The 12,976-nt window shown below is 50.6% G+C and overlaps 1 long non-coding RNA gene across 2 annotated transcripts in view; it reads right to left on the bottom strand.

Moving 5' to 3' along the window:
• LOC145530366 (uncharacterized) overlaps positions 1-5,829 on the bottom strand; it is a 23,384-nt gene extending 17,555 nt beyond the window's left edge. For both annotated transcript variants that reach the window (XR_014071708.1, XR_014071707.1), the window contains exon 1: positions 45-5,829. This is a non-coding gene — a long non-coding RNA (uncharacterized LOC145530366). The remainder of the gene's footprint in view (positions 1-44) is intronic.
• Positions 5,830-12,976: the final 7,147 nt, after the last annotated feature.

Below are 12,976 nucleotides of genomic sequence, written 5' to 3' on the forward strand. Positions count from 1 at the left end.
TAGTCTGTCCCCTGCCCCACCTTCCCCTCCATGACCACACTGACCTCTGCTCCCTCTCCATGCCTCTGCTCTGCTTCTTGTCTCTCAGGATTCATCTTCCACCCTTTCTGCTGCTCTTCTCTATTTCTTTCCTTACTTCATCTTGTTTCAGAATGGTGTGTATCCTGTGTCTGTGTTAGCCCACTTTAAAAAAAAAAAACTAAGAAAAAATTGTTTCCAGGTTGACAAAATAGGGACCATGAGGAAAGAAAGAGCTCTGGATGTTCCAAGAAGGACACAGCCACCTTCTTTCTGCTCCTGGTTCCTTTCATATCAAGATTCACTCACCAGGTGGCCCTCATTTCCCCTTTCCCTCATTATTAGATGGGCTTCCCTTGTTGCTCAGTTGGTAAAGAATCCGCCTGCAATGCAGGAGTCCACATGCAATGCAGGAGACCCGAGTTCTATTCCCTGGTCCTGAAGATGCCCTGGAGAAGGAAATGGTAACCCACACCAGTATTCTTGCCTGGAAAATCCCATGGACAGAGCCTGATGGGATACAGTCTATGGGGTTGCAAGCGTCGGACACGACTTGGCAACTAAACAGCCACCACCTCATTAGATGCTTCAAGTCTTCACAGTCTGGAAAGGGACAGTTCATTAGGGACAATTTCCTTCCCCATCCCACTCAACTCTCTGGTTCTCTTCAGCTGGAAAGAGTGAAGTGCTCCTGATCCAACTGTGTCTGTCAACCCCTTAAACCTGGACCCAGGAAAACCTTCCCTGCCCCCCTCCATACTTTCCTGACTCATTGTTCCCAGGCTGGTCTGAACACACCAATGACCTCCGAAAAGCGCTGCCATTGGAGTTCCCAGGCCCTGCAATTTTTTACTATGACTACTTCAATGAAGCTGGGGTTCTCTGAGTGTTTGGGCATCAGGGACCTACATTCATCCTATAACCACAGGGTCATATGATTATACACTTGCCTATCTTCCCTTCTCAGACTGTGAGTTGATTGAAGGCAAGACATTCTTGTAAGGCAAGGACTCAGGTCCTTTTCTAAATTTCAGCAAATTTATTGATAGAAGTCTGTAGGATATCCTAGAGGAAATACATCTCTTGAGGTTAGCTGAATTGAGAGGGCGTTGGTTAAGGGACCCTAGGAGAACTGTACCTGGGACCAACTTCAAAGGCTTTATTAGTTTTTCATTCTTAAGCCTACCTGGATTTCAGGAGGGAGTAAAGTGAGAAAGTTCCTGGGTTAAGACTTTTCACTTAAGTCACTTATTATATAAGGTGTCTAGTCCCTGACCCCATATCCCTGGGTTCTTTGCCATTAAGATAAAACTTTATTGGGGCAATAAATCCATCCAAGCACCATCATCCTTTTGCTTCTGAGAAAGAGTGTTGCATCACTATTTATGCAAGCATCCTGAGAGAAGAGTTGGTGGGACTGTTTAGGAAGGAGAGCCAGTCAGGAGAGAGGAAGGAGGAAGGTGAGGAAGGATGACTGTGTCCCAAATGGCTTGGGCCAGCAATCCCGGCAGGACCTGATAAGTCTAGGTGCCACCATACAAGTTCAAGCTGGAGATGAGTTTTACCAAGGCATCCAGAAGCCTGGGGAGCAGGCAGGGCTGTGGGTCTGACTTCTAAGAGCAGCACCAGGGTCCGGGACTCCTTAGGCCCAGAGCATCTGGCTCTTGGTGGGGAGGGAAAACTTGCTGAGACAGAGAAGGAGAGGAAGCACCACAGAGAGGAGAAACAGGAGCGGTAGTGGGAGACAAGGTCAGAGGAGAATGCGTCAGGGCCTTAGAGGTGCCAACAAGCTTCCCCTCCTCACCAAGGACCAGAGAGCCCTTCCTCATAGAGGGAGGAGAGTCTGAGGCTGCTAGGGGAAGCGGCCGGCCACACTCCGCCCCAGATAGCTAGCTCTCCAGTAGAGTCACCAAATTGTTCTGAATTTCATGATTCAAAAAGACAGAAAATGAGGAATGAGGAGCTTCCAGAGAAGCATGCCTGTGGGCGCTTTTTCAGGTTCTTCTGGAATGGGTCAGCAAGATTTTGTGGGATTCACAGATACGTGTGCTAACTTGCCTTCTTAGGGGGTGACTCATCTCCTTGGCTACTAATTGCCAAGTGAGGCCATATGAACTAACAAGTTTGAAGAGGAGAAGGAGAGAAACTCAGGACCGAAGGACTGGCTGGATAGAAAACCACCACTATCCTCTCTGAATGAAGCTATGCGCCAGCCAAGACTCTTGGTTAGCTGACCCTGTTGCATCCACCTGTGGGAATTCTTGGCAAAGAGTGTGCACGTGGAGTACAGGAGAGCATTTTTTGAGTGTTAGTTTTCTCTGAGCAGATGTATCAACTTGGGGGTGGGGGTTGGGGGTGAGGTAGAACTAGGGGTCAGTTATGTTTGTGTCATCAGCGTTAGCCTGCCCTTGCAGGTGACTTCATTCTCAGCATGTCAATCTGCCCTTTCTCACTAGGGAGGAAGGGACTGGGAACACAGGAACTTTGCCTCATTCATATTTGTATCACCACTGCCCAGCTAAGCTCAAAAAACATTTGATACAGCAATGGGCTTATGGGTGGGTAGGTGAGTTCCTGAGCAGATACCAGAAGATGGCGGCAACAGGGAAATCAAAAGGGAAGTGAGGCCAGAACGCCACCACTGCCCAGGGCCTGACGTTGGGGAGTTGGTTCACTGGGACAGTCTTCTGAAGGAATCTTTCCACAAAATCCTAGGTCCCAGGTCTGCTGGGTCCCTACCTGTGAGCATGCTTCAACAGTAACACCAGAGTTAGACATCCCCATGCCCCTGCCTGAAGAAAAATCTGAATCCAGCTGTCCCCCACTTGGCTGACGGTCACTGAGCCACACCGACTGTCATTTAGCACCATCCTTGAGACCCTATCCCTCCCCGCCAGGGCACACGACTCCCCTTTCCTTCGCTGTTCATGGCCTGTCTCCATGTCCACCTTGGGGCCACAGGGTCAAGTGGGCAGGAAGACCACTAGAGGGCCCCAGGAGAAGTCCCTCCATTGCTGGGGATTGGGAAGGAACAGTGGCAATTGCTCCTGCCCGGGTTTCCTGAGCAGGCTGGCAGGGGCTGTCTTGCGGGGGACACAGCCCCAGCACCCCTCTCTCCTGCCAGTTCCCTGCCTCGTCTGAGCTGCAATTTTCAGGTACCCTCCTCAGAAGAGGCAGCCCAACCTCCTTCTGAGCCTGGAGCCATTACTGGATCTCTCTGAGACCTGACTTCCCCTGGGGCTCCCCCGCAGGGGTGACCTAGGCTGGCATTCTGAGGGCTTCAGAAAGGCTCTCAAGTCTGACCACACCACTCCCCCCAGAGCTTTATACTGGATACTTAACCCTCCACCATTATGGAGCTGTATCCTGATCACTGGACTGATTACTGTCGAGCTGTACTTTCTTTCTGGCAAGGATGCTCATTTCCCATCCTTCCAGCCTACTTTATCTGGTCTCCCTTACCTTCCTTGCTTTGTAGACTCTTGGTGGGTTGGGGACCAGGAGAAAGATGAGAAGGCCACTTCAGAGTTGTTTGCTCTCCTCTGTCTTGCTCTTTCTGCCCCCTTAGCTTCTACCCTCTGCCTCTGTCTCCCCCTACCTCCCCTCGGGGGTGACCTGGAACAAGAAGCAATCTCACAGGCTCCGGGGCCAGCCCTCCAGCTTTAGTCAAGTCACTGCTTCAGCAACACAACTTCAGCAGCGCTGTTGCCCGCCTGGCTCTGCCAACTCCATGTCTCCACCCTGTGGCCCCTCCATCTAACCCCCCCACCCCTACCCCTCTGCTCTGCGTCCCATCACTTCCCTCACTTTCAGCTTCAGGGCCGCATCTTGCCAGAGGTTCTCTCTTGTCTGCTTTATCCCTGTAAGCGTCTCCATCCTACACCCACCCTGGACCCTGCATTCTTCAGTCCCTTTTCTCCCCTGCCCTTTCCACTTTGTTTTCACAAGAATAGGGGCTCAGGGAGGGGGTCAGAGGGAAGATTGGACTTGGCAGACACAGCCTCCACCCTCTGGGCTCCTCTCTGCCCGGGCGGGGGCTCAGAAGCTGCAGGAGCCCCCTGGGGCCAGGTGCCCACCACAGTGCAGCATCCCACCTTGCTAGCAATCCTGCTTCTGATAGAGAGAGGCCACCTTATATATCCTCTCCGTATACTTGTATATATTTGTGTATCTACGCAATTTATATCTGAGGACCCATTAGACTAGGAGGCATGTTTGGGCAGGCCTCCAAGGTATCCAGTGGTGTCTCTGAGCCCCGTTTCCCTCAGGTCAGGTGGGAACCATACGGTTCCTCCCTTCAGGTCTCAGAACTGGGATCTTCCTCCTGGAGAGCAGGAGAATGAATGGATGGTAGGGGCAGGAATCAGACTACAAAGGCTACCCGCCCCACTCCACCCCCCACCCGGGGACAGTTGCTTCCGTTGGGGATTCCAGGGCAGCCCAGCAGGGATCTGTCCGTTGGTCTAAAGACCATCCACTTCTCCATGTGGTTCGGGTGTGGAACTTTCCAGGAGCAGGGGCTTCTGAACGGCCTGTGCAGACCTCTTGTTCAGAGACGGCTGCTCCATACAAGCTTAGACCACTTTAGCCCCTTCCTGGTCTTGGGGCCTCTTCTGGTAGCCAGGGTGTCAGGCAAAGAAGGGCAGGAGGGACTGCTAGGCTGGGATTTCAGGGGCCTGGAAGAGCCCCTACTTTTGCCAAGAGACACCTGCCTCCTTGCAGAAGCTGTTTGTCCCAAATGTCTGCTGTCCCACCATTAAACATGCCTTCCCTGGTTGAAGGACTGACTCACATTAAGTGACCATTACACTGTGGGAAAGACATTTCAAGCAGCCAGCATTCCTTTGTGTTCTGCTGTGAGCTGTCTGGACTCCCTTCAGACCAGGCTGGGGTCAAGCTGGAGGGGGGTGTTGGGGCCAAAAACCATGCCCATTGGGCCTGCGCTGGCTGGAAGGGCTGGAGCCTGATCTGAAGGCAGCCTGCTGAAGAGCTCCCAGATGGGCTTGGAGGGGTCGCAGCCAGGGGTGCGGTCCCCCAGGGTGAAGACCCTTCCCCAGCGGTCGGAGTCCAGGGCCCAGAGGCAGGGCCGTGGGGCTCTGGCTCCAGGCGGGCTGCTAACTGGGAGAGACATCCTGTCCTGCTGGCCCTGTGCTCCCGCCCGTCGGCCCTCCCAGCCACAGCGCCCAGAAGCCGTGCCGTGTCCCTGCAGCTGGAGGCCTGCAAGGCTGGTCCTGGAGTGGCTGCCGCCCCGGGAGGCGGGATGACAAGGACATCACTTGTCAGGAAATCTCTCCTGCACTGTGCGCCCTCCCCTCACCCTCCAGGGCCGCACGCCTGCATCCTCGGGCGGCTCCTTCCCTGAGATGACATGTCTGCTCCTCTCAGGAGCTGCAGGTCAGAGGAGACACAAAAGGAACGGTCGGCTCTACACACTGACCCTTCTCCCCATCTCCAGCCCCTGCTTCCACTCGCCAGTCCCCCCACCCATTCCTAGGCAGTCTCCCGGCCTCTGTGTCTATTTCTGCCTCTGAACACCTTCTATCGCCTTGTCTCTTTCCGCAGAGGTCACTGAGACCTCTAGGCAGCTCCCCAACAGCGTGGGTTTGCAAGTGTGTGGAGAAGATGACGCAGGTTGTCCCCAAGGCAGACAAAGGGCCTTGGCCAAACACCCTGGTACCCTCATTGCTCCTCGTAAAATCCTCTCCACCTGGGCCAGGAGTGAGAGAGTCCAGGAGGCACTGCTCCAGCCCTCACTTCTTTGTCTTCCCTCTCCAACAGATGGATGCTTAGTGTGCATTTTGTACATGTCTGTATACATTTTGTACAATGTGTCTATTTCTATTATACCCTCTTTGCTTTGTTTTGTTATATATATATATATATATATATATATATATATATATATATGTATTTTTTTTTTTTGTAATTTTGCTCACAAGGAAGATTGGACCTCAAGTCATGGAAGGAGCCAAGGGACTCAAGGAGGAGAACCCCATCTGACTCCATACAGATACTTATGTCAGTAACTCAGATGATCAGGATAAACTTGTTTCATCTGTACTACTCTCCCTGAGTGTCAGGAACCCCAGTTCCAGGAGTGCCTTCACACTGAGTGTGTTGGCCATCGGGAAAGGGGTGAAGTTCGCAGGGTATCAGGTTCTTCTCCATTTGCACTTCCCACTTGTCCTCAACAGGAAATGGAAGGTGACTCCACATGGGATACCACCCCTGGGCCCCCAGAAGGCTCCAGACCTGCTGATGCCATGGCCTCCTCCCCCACTTCTTTAGCTAGTCCTCACAGAGAGCATTCCTCCCCAACTTCTTGGTAGATAGCACTAGGTCTGGAGTGTTTCATCCATCACGCGCCCTCAGGACCCACTTCTTCCCATACGAACTCGCTTCTCAATCCCAGTCTTGGGCTACACCCTCTTCATTGACTTGGTATGTCTTTCTCTCATGCTCTGGAGGGCAAGACACTGTTTCTCATGCATGTTTAGATCCCTAGAACTTAGCTGAGAACTTGCCATATGCATTCAGCACAATCTTTTTGGAAGAAAAACATTTCTGAGTGGTGTACACTAATGTTGAATTGCTTTTCTGATTTTACGTGTAAGGAAGTGGAAAGCTTGGGACTGTCCCGGGGTGCTCAGGAAGAGCAATGAGGGTGGAGGTGACAGTGGAATGGGATGGAGGCTGCATGTGTGCAGGCTGGGATGGAGGGACCAAGTCTGCCTGATGTGGCAGAGTTGTGTAGACTGAGCACACACAAGACTTGAGGGCACTTGATGAATTTCAGGTTTGAGGACTATTAGAGGTCCTGAAGCCACCAGCTGTGAATCGTGTTCTTGTTTAGTTGTTAAGTCCTGTCTGATGCTGAGACCCCAAGGACTATAGCACACCAGGCTCTTCCGTCCGTGGGATTTCCAAGAGTACTGGAGTGGGTTGCCATTTCATCCTCCAGGGAATCTTCTTGACCCAGGGATTGAACCCACTTCTCCAGCACTGCAGGCAGATCCTTTACTGCTGAACCACCAGCCATAAAGTATAGTTGTTGCTAAAACAGCGGAAAAAATATAAATCCCTTCAGATTCTGATCAAAATTTCTGTAACTGACTAACCAGGCCAGAGGAATTGCTGTAGGCCCACAAATGTAATTTAAAAACAAATTGTCAACCCATTTTCGGTATCCATCCTCAGGCTCATTTGGTGAAAAGATATTTCTAGGCTGGGGTTTCTAGTTACAGCATCAAAATCTAGACTCCTGAATTGTTTCAGTGTCTCCAACTGCACACATTTCTCGGTGAGATTGAAGCGTGAGGAAATACCTTCTCTGGTGAATGGTCATGCATGTCACGTGTGCCTGCATGAGTGTGGTGTCTGTGGATAGGCCTCAGTGTGTCGGTGTCCATAACTCTCCACACAACTGAAGCCATAGTGTGGTTACATCCGTTCTGCTACCAGTGATGGCCCAGGAATTGCCTCTGTTGGTGGTGGCTAAACAGAGCACAGTGTGGACAGTGATGTGCACAGTCGATCTCCGCAGAGAGGCGAAGGGCACGGTGATGACCAAGGAGGCATTGACACCGAGGGTCTCCCATCCCCTGCCAGTCTTCATTCTCTCCTCTGTCCTCACTGCCAGAGCCGAACTCAGGCCAGCAGCTCTTCTCTAAACCTCACCCACTCCTCCACCATTATCCACACCCACCCCCCACCCCGCCCTCCCCGACTGCTCTTTGCACAATCTGAGCATGACCAACTTAAAAGCACCCTGGGATTTTTCCTCTTTCCCTGACTCATCGGCCGGCCAGTGCATCTCTCCACCTCGTGTCCTCGGTCTCAGCCACACAGGACCACTCAGCGTTCCCTGAAGCAGGCCCTGCGCTTTCCTGTCTTGATGCCGTCCTGCCCCTCCTCCCCTCTCACCTGGTGGCCTCCTGCCACCTGCAATGTCTTCTTCTAGGGCACAGTTCCCAGTGTGTCAGCTTGGCTAGGCTCTAAGTACTCAATGCTGCAATTAAACACTCTTCTTAGTTGTATTCTTTGAGAGTAGTTTGGATATGTGGCTAATAGCTACAATCATTTGACTGCAAAGGTTATCAGTAATTGAGGTCTTCTGGAGGAAGGAAAAATTCTGCCTCCTCTGCCGCATTAGCAGCTACCTGAGATTTGTCAGCCTGCTGAACTGCCCTCTAAGTTCAGAATTTGTCCAGCAAAACACTACAATCACGTAAGACAATCCCCTGAAACAAATCTCCCGATTTAACTAACTTTCTATCACCTATTACTATCAATCCATCTGTCTATACCTCATCTTTCTTCCTTACTGCCTCTCTTTCTCTAGGGAACCCCTAACTGGTCAACAGTCAGGAGGATCGAGGAGCGGTCAGAAGGAAGATTGGACTTGGCAGACACAGCCTCCACCCTCTGGGCTCCTCTCTGCCAGAGGCAGGGGCTCAGAAGCTGCGGGTGCCCCCCGGGGCCAGGTGCCCACCACAGTGCAGCACCCCACCTTGCTAGCAATCCTGCTTCTGGTAGACAGAGGCCACCTTGTATATCCTCTCCGTCTACTTGTATATATTTGTGTATCTACACAATTTATATCTGAGGACCCATTAGACTAGGAGGCATGTTTGGGCAGGCCTCCAAGGTGTCCAGTGGTGTCTCTGAGCCCCGTTTCCCTCAGGTCAGGTGGGAGCCATATGATTCCTCCCTTCAGGTCTCAGAGCTGGGATCTTCCTCCTGGAGAGCAGGAGAGTGAATGGACGGCAGTGGCAGGAACCAGACTTTAAAGCCTCCCCGCCCCGCCCCTCCCCCCACCCAGGGACAGTTGCTTCCGTTGGGGATTCCAGGGCAGCCCAGCAGGGATCTGTCCGTTGGCCTAACGACCATCCACTTCTCCATGTGGTTCGGGTGTGGAACTTTCTAGGAGCAGGGGCTTCTGAACAGCCTGTGCAGGCCTCTTGTTCAGAGACAGCTGCTCCATCCCTGCTCAGAACCACTTTAGCCCCTTCCTGGTCTTGGGGCTTCTTCTGGTAGCCAGGGTGTCAGGCAAAGAAGGGCAGGAGGGACTGCTTAGGCTGGGATTTCAGGGGCCTGGAAGAGCCCCTACTTTTGCCAAGAGACACCTGCCTCCTTGCAGAAGCTGTTTGTCCCAAATGTCTGCTGTCCCACCATTAAACATGCCTTCCCTGGGTGAAAGACTGACTCACATTAAGTGACCATTACACTGTGGGAAAGACATTTCAAGCAGCCAGCATTCCTTTGTGTTCTGCTGTGAGCTGTCTGGACTCCCTTCAGACCAGGCTGGGGTCAAGCTGGAGGGGGGTGTTGGGGCCAAAAACCATGCCCATTGGGCCTGCGCTGGCTGGAAGGGCTGGAGCCTGATCTGAAGGCAGCCTGCTGAAGAGCTCCCAGATGGGCTTGGAGGGGTCGCAGCCAGGGGTGCGGTCCCCCAGGGTGAAGACCCTTCCCCAGCGGTTGGAGTCCAGGGCCCAGAGGCAGGGCCGTGGGGCTCTGGCTCCAGGCGGGCTGCTAACTGGGAGAGACATCCTGTCCTGCTGGCCCTGTGCTCCCGCCCGTCGGCCCTCCCAGCCACAGCGCCCAGAAGCCGTGCCGTGTCCCTGCAGCTGGAGGCCTGCAAGGCTGGCCCTGGAGTGGCTGCCGTCCCGGGCGGCGGGGTCACAAGGGCATCTTTTTGCCATTTCCTTCTCCAGGGCATCCTCTCCACCCAGGGATTTAACCCGCTTGTCCTGCACTGCAGGCAGATCCTTTACTGCTGAACCACCAGCTGTGAGTTTTAGTTGTTGCTAAAACACTGGGAAAATATAAATCCCTTCAGATTCTGATCAAAATTCTTGTAACTACTTAACAAGGCCAGAGGAACTGCTGCAGACACACATCTGTACTTTAAAAGAATGTGTCAACGCATTTTCTGTATCTGCTTCATTTGGTGAAAAGATATTTCTAGGCTAGGTTTCCAGTTACAGCATCAAAAGCTAGACTCATAACTGTTCCTGGGACCTCAGCTGCACACATTTCTGGGTGGGGTTAAAATGAGGAAATTTGCTTCTCCCGTGAATGGTCATGCGTGTCACGTGTGTGTCTGCATGAGTGTGGTTTCTGTTGCTAGGCGTCAGTGTGTTGGTGTCAATGCTCTCCACACAACTGAAGCCACAGTGTGGCTACATCTATTGTCTCTGCTACCAGAGATGGCCCAGGAATTTCCTCTATTATGTTCAGTTCAGTTGCTCATTCGTGTCTGACTCTGCGACCCCATGGGCTGCAGCACACCAGGCCTCCCTGTCCATCACCAACCCCCGGAGTTCACTCAAACTCATGCCCATTGAGTCAGTGATGCCATCCATCCATCTCATCCTCTGTCATCCCCTTCTCCTCCTGCTCTCAATCTTTCCCAGCATCAGGGTCTTTTCCAGTGAGTCAGTTCTTTGCAACAGGTGGCCAAAGTATTGGAGTTTCAGCTTCAACATCAGTCCTTCCAATGAACACCCAGGACTGATCTCCTTTAGGATGGACTGGTTGGATCTCCTTGCAGTCCAAGGGACTCTCAAGAGTCTTCTCCAACACCACAGTTCAAAAGCATCAATTCTTTGGTGCTCAGCTTTCTTTATAGTCCAACTCTCACATCCATAATGACTACTGGAAAAACCATAGGCTTGACTAAACTGCAAAACTCCTCATCAAATCCTCCCAGATCGGGACACACCCTTTTGAGAGACAAGAGCCCACAGTGTCCCCACTTTGCCTGTCAAAGCCAAAAAGCTATTCTTTTCTACTTCACCCAAAACACTGTCTCTGAGATTTGAGTTGGCAATGGTGCCCAGAGGCCAACTTTTCGGCATCATACTCTTGAGAAGTGAAATATTTCCTGCCACATTAGTAAACAAGGGTGTCACAGTCATTAAAGATTGCAGCCCTCCAATGTGAGCTGGTGAGCGCTAATGGCACTCAGGAGTGAGAAGGATACCTGCCATCTAGCAACCTCCAGATTACAGCCACTCCCTGTGGTGAGCCCTGAGGGACTCAGGATGTGAAAACAGGATACTGGCCCTCGATGGCTGTGGATATGTTAGTTGCTCAGCAGTGTCTGACTCTTTATGACCCCGTGTACTGTAACCCATCAGGCTCTTCTCTCCATGGAACTCTCCAGGCAAGGATACTGGAGTGGGTAGCCATTCCCTTCGCCAGGGGATCTTCCCAACCCAGGGATCAAACCTGGGTCTCTCTCATTGCCGCAGATTCTTTACCAGGGAAAGCGCTCAGATTGCTGAAGTGGGTATCAAGAGAATCATTTCAGTGAGCCCAGACTCTTGCAACTTTCCACACATAGAAAAGTGCTAAGTTCCTTATCTTGAAAGATCTGGTTTTCTTTCATTAATTAGCAATAACTTATGATGTTCAGACTACCTACTCTTTGTTGCCAACTTCTATACAACCTGACCCCCCCACCTCATCAGAGCAGTTCTCTCAGGGTCACCTGAGATGCTGTTTTCTGGGGAAGCAAAAAGTCCTAAAAATTCCCACCGAATAAAATATAACCTCAACTCTTAGGTTGTGAAATTTTTTAAGTTTGTGCTCTCATTGCACCAGAAGACAGTAAGAAAGGTCAAAAGCAATTTCTACAGTCAGAAGACTCAGGATCAAATTCCAGCTTTGCTGTGTCATTAAAGATTGATGACTGCTTGCTGTGTGATTTCTAAACCTCAGTTTGCTGACCAATTAAATTGGGATAAATATCAAACTTCTATTTTCTGAATAAATGAGTCAAAATGTGTAGAGTTCTTGTCATATCCTAGAACATACTTTTCCAACGAATGATTATAGTCTTTATCCATGCTTGGCAGTGAGTTTGATGGCAAGACAAAAATCTTTATCATCTAATAAGGGCCCGGCGCATGGAAGTTTGTAAAAAATTTGCTCAATGAATGACCAAATAAATAAACACTTTAATCCATCTCCCAGTTTCTGAATCTTTTCCTCCCTCAAATTAGATCATTCCCTGTACTAAACATCTTCATCCAGAGCCTCTGTTCCACTCTGAATATGTATATTTCCCTGAAACCACTGGTTTTTCTTTGATTGTATGTCAAACTATATGGGGAACCTTGAAGTAGCTAGCAGAATTGTCTCATGCCACCTGTCATAAGCCCAACGATATACACATTCCACGTCTGTTTTTATGATTTTATGACTTTCTAATTATCTGAATGCACATAGTTAATCTCCGTAATTCTTGTTTTATGGTAAGGTTATTCACATATGAAGCATAGCTTTTCTGCTTGTCATTTGACATCTGTGCTAACGAGAAACTATGAGATCATAAAAGCTAGCAAAGTGACCAAAAGCTGAAACATCATACTATCCAATATTCTGGAGCACCACCCAAGTGGTACATGCAGCCTAGCACAAACATAGCCTCTGCTCTACTTTTTAAAACTGTGTTTTATCTTATCTATTGTGTTTTATCCATTTCTGCATAAAAAATTACAACAAAATCACCAGCTTAAGATGGCACCCATCTATTATCTTACAGTTTCTGTGGATTAGGGATTTGGGCATGGCTTAGCTAGTCCTCTGGCTTTAACAATGAAGGTGATGACCTGGGTGGGGCTACCTTTTGAGATTCAACTGGGAAGGAACTTAACTCCAAGCTCAGATGGTATGAGAAGAATTCAGCCGTTTGCTCGGGGCTGTTGATTGGAGGATGCCTCCCAGTTCCTTGTCACATGGGACTCTCACTAAGAAGTCTTACCCGTCAGAGACTTCAAGACAGAGAGCTAAAAGAACCTGCTAGCAAGATGCAAGTCCCAATCTCAGGTAACCCTGCCAGGAGATCGGTATCCCATCACCTGCACTTCATTCCACAGCTTGGAGACAAGGCCCCGTCCACACTCAAGGGGCAAGGGTCATATAAAGTATTGTCAGGGGAGTGCATAATTTC

Source organism: Giraffa tippelskirchi, chromosome 12 (genome assembly GCF_054371585.1).
Source record: "Giraffa tippelskirchi isolate mGirTip1 chromosome 12, T2T-mGirTip1v1.2.pri, whole genome shotgun sequence".
Classification (NCBI taxonomy): domain Eukaryota; kingdom Metazoa; phylum Chordata; class Mammalia; order Artiodactyla; family Giraffidae; genus Giraffa; species Giraffa tippelskirchi.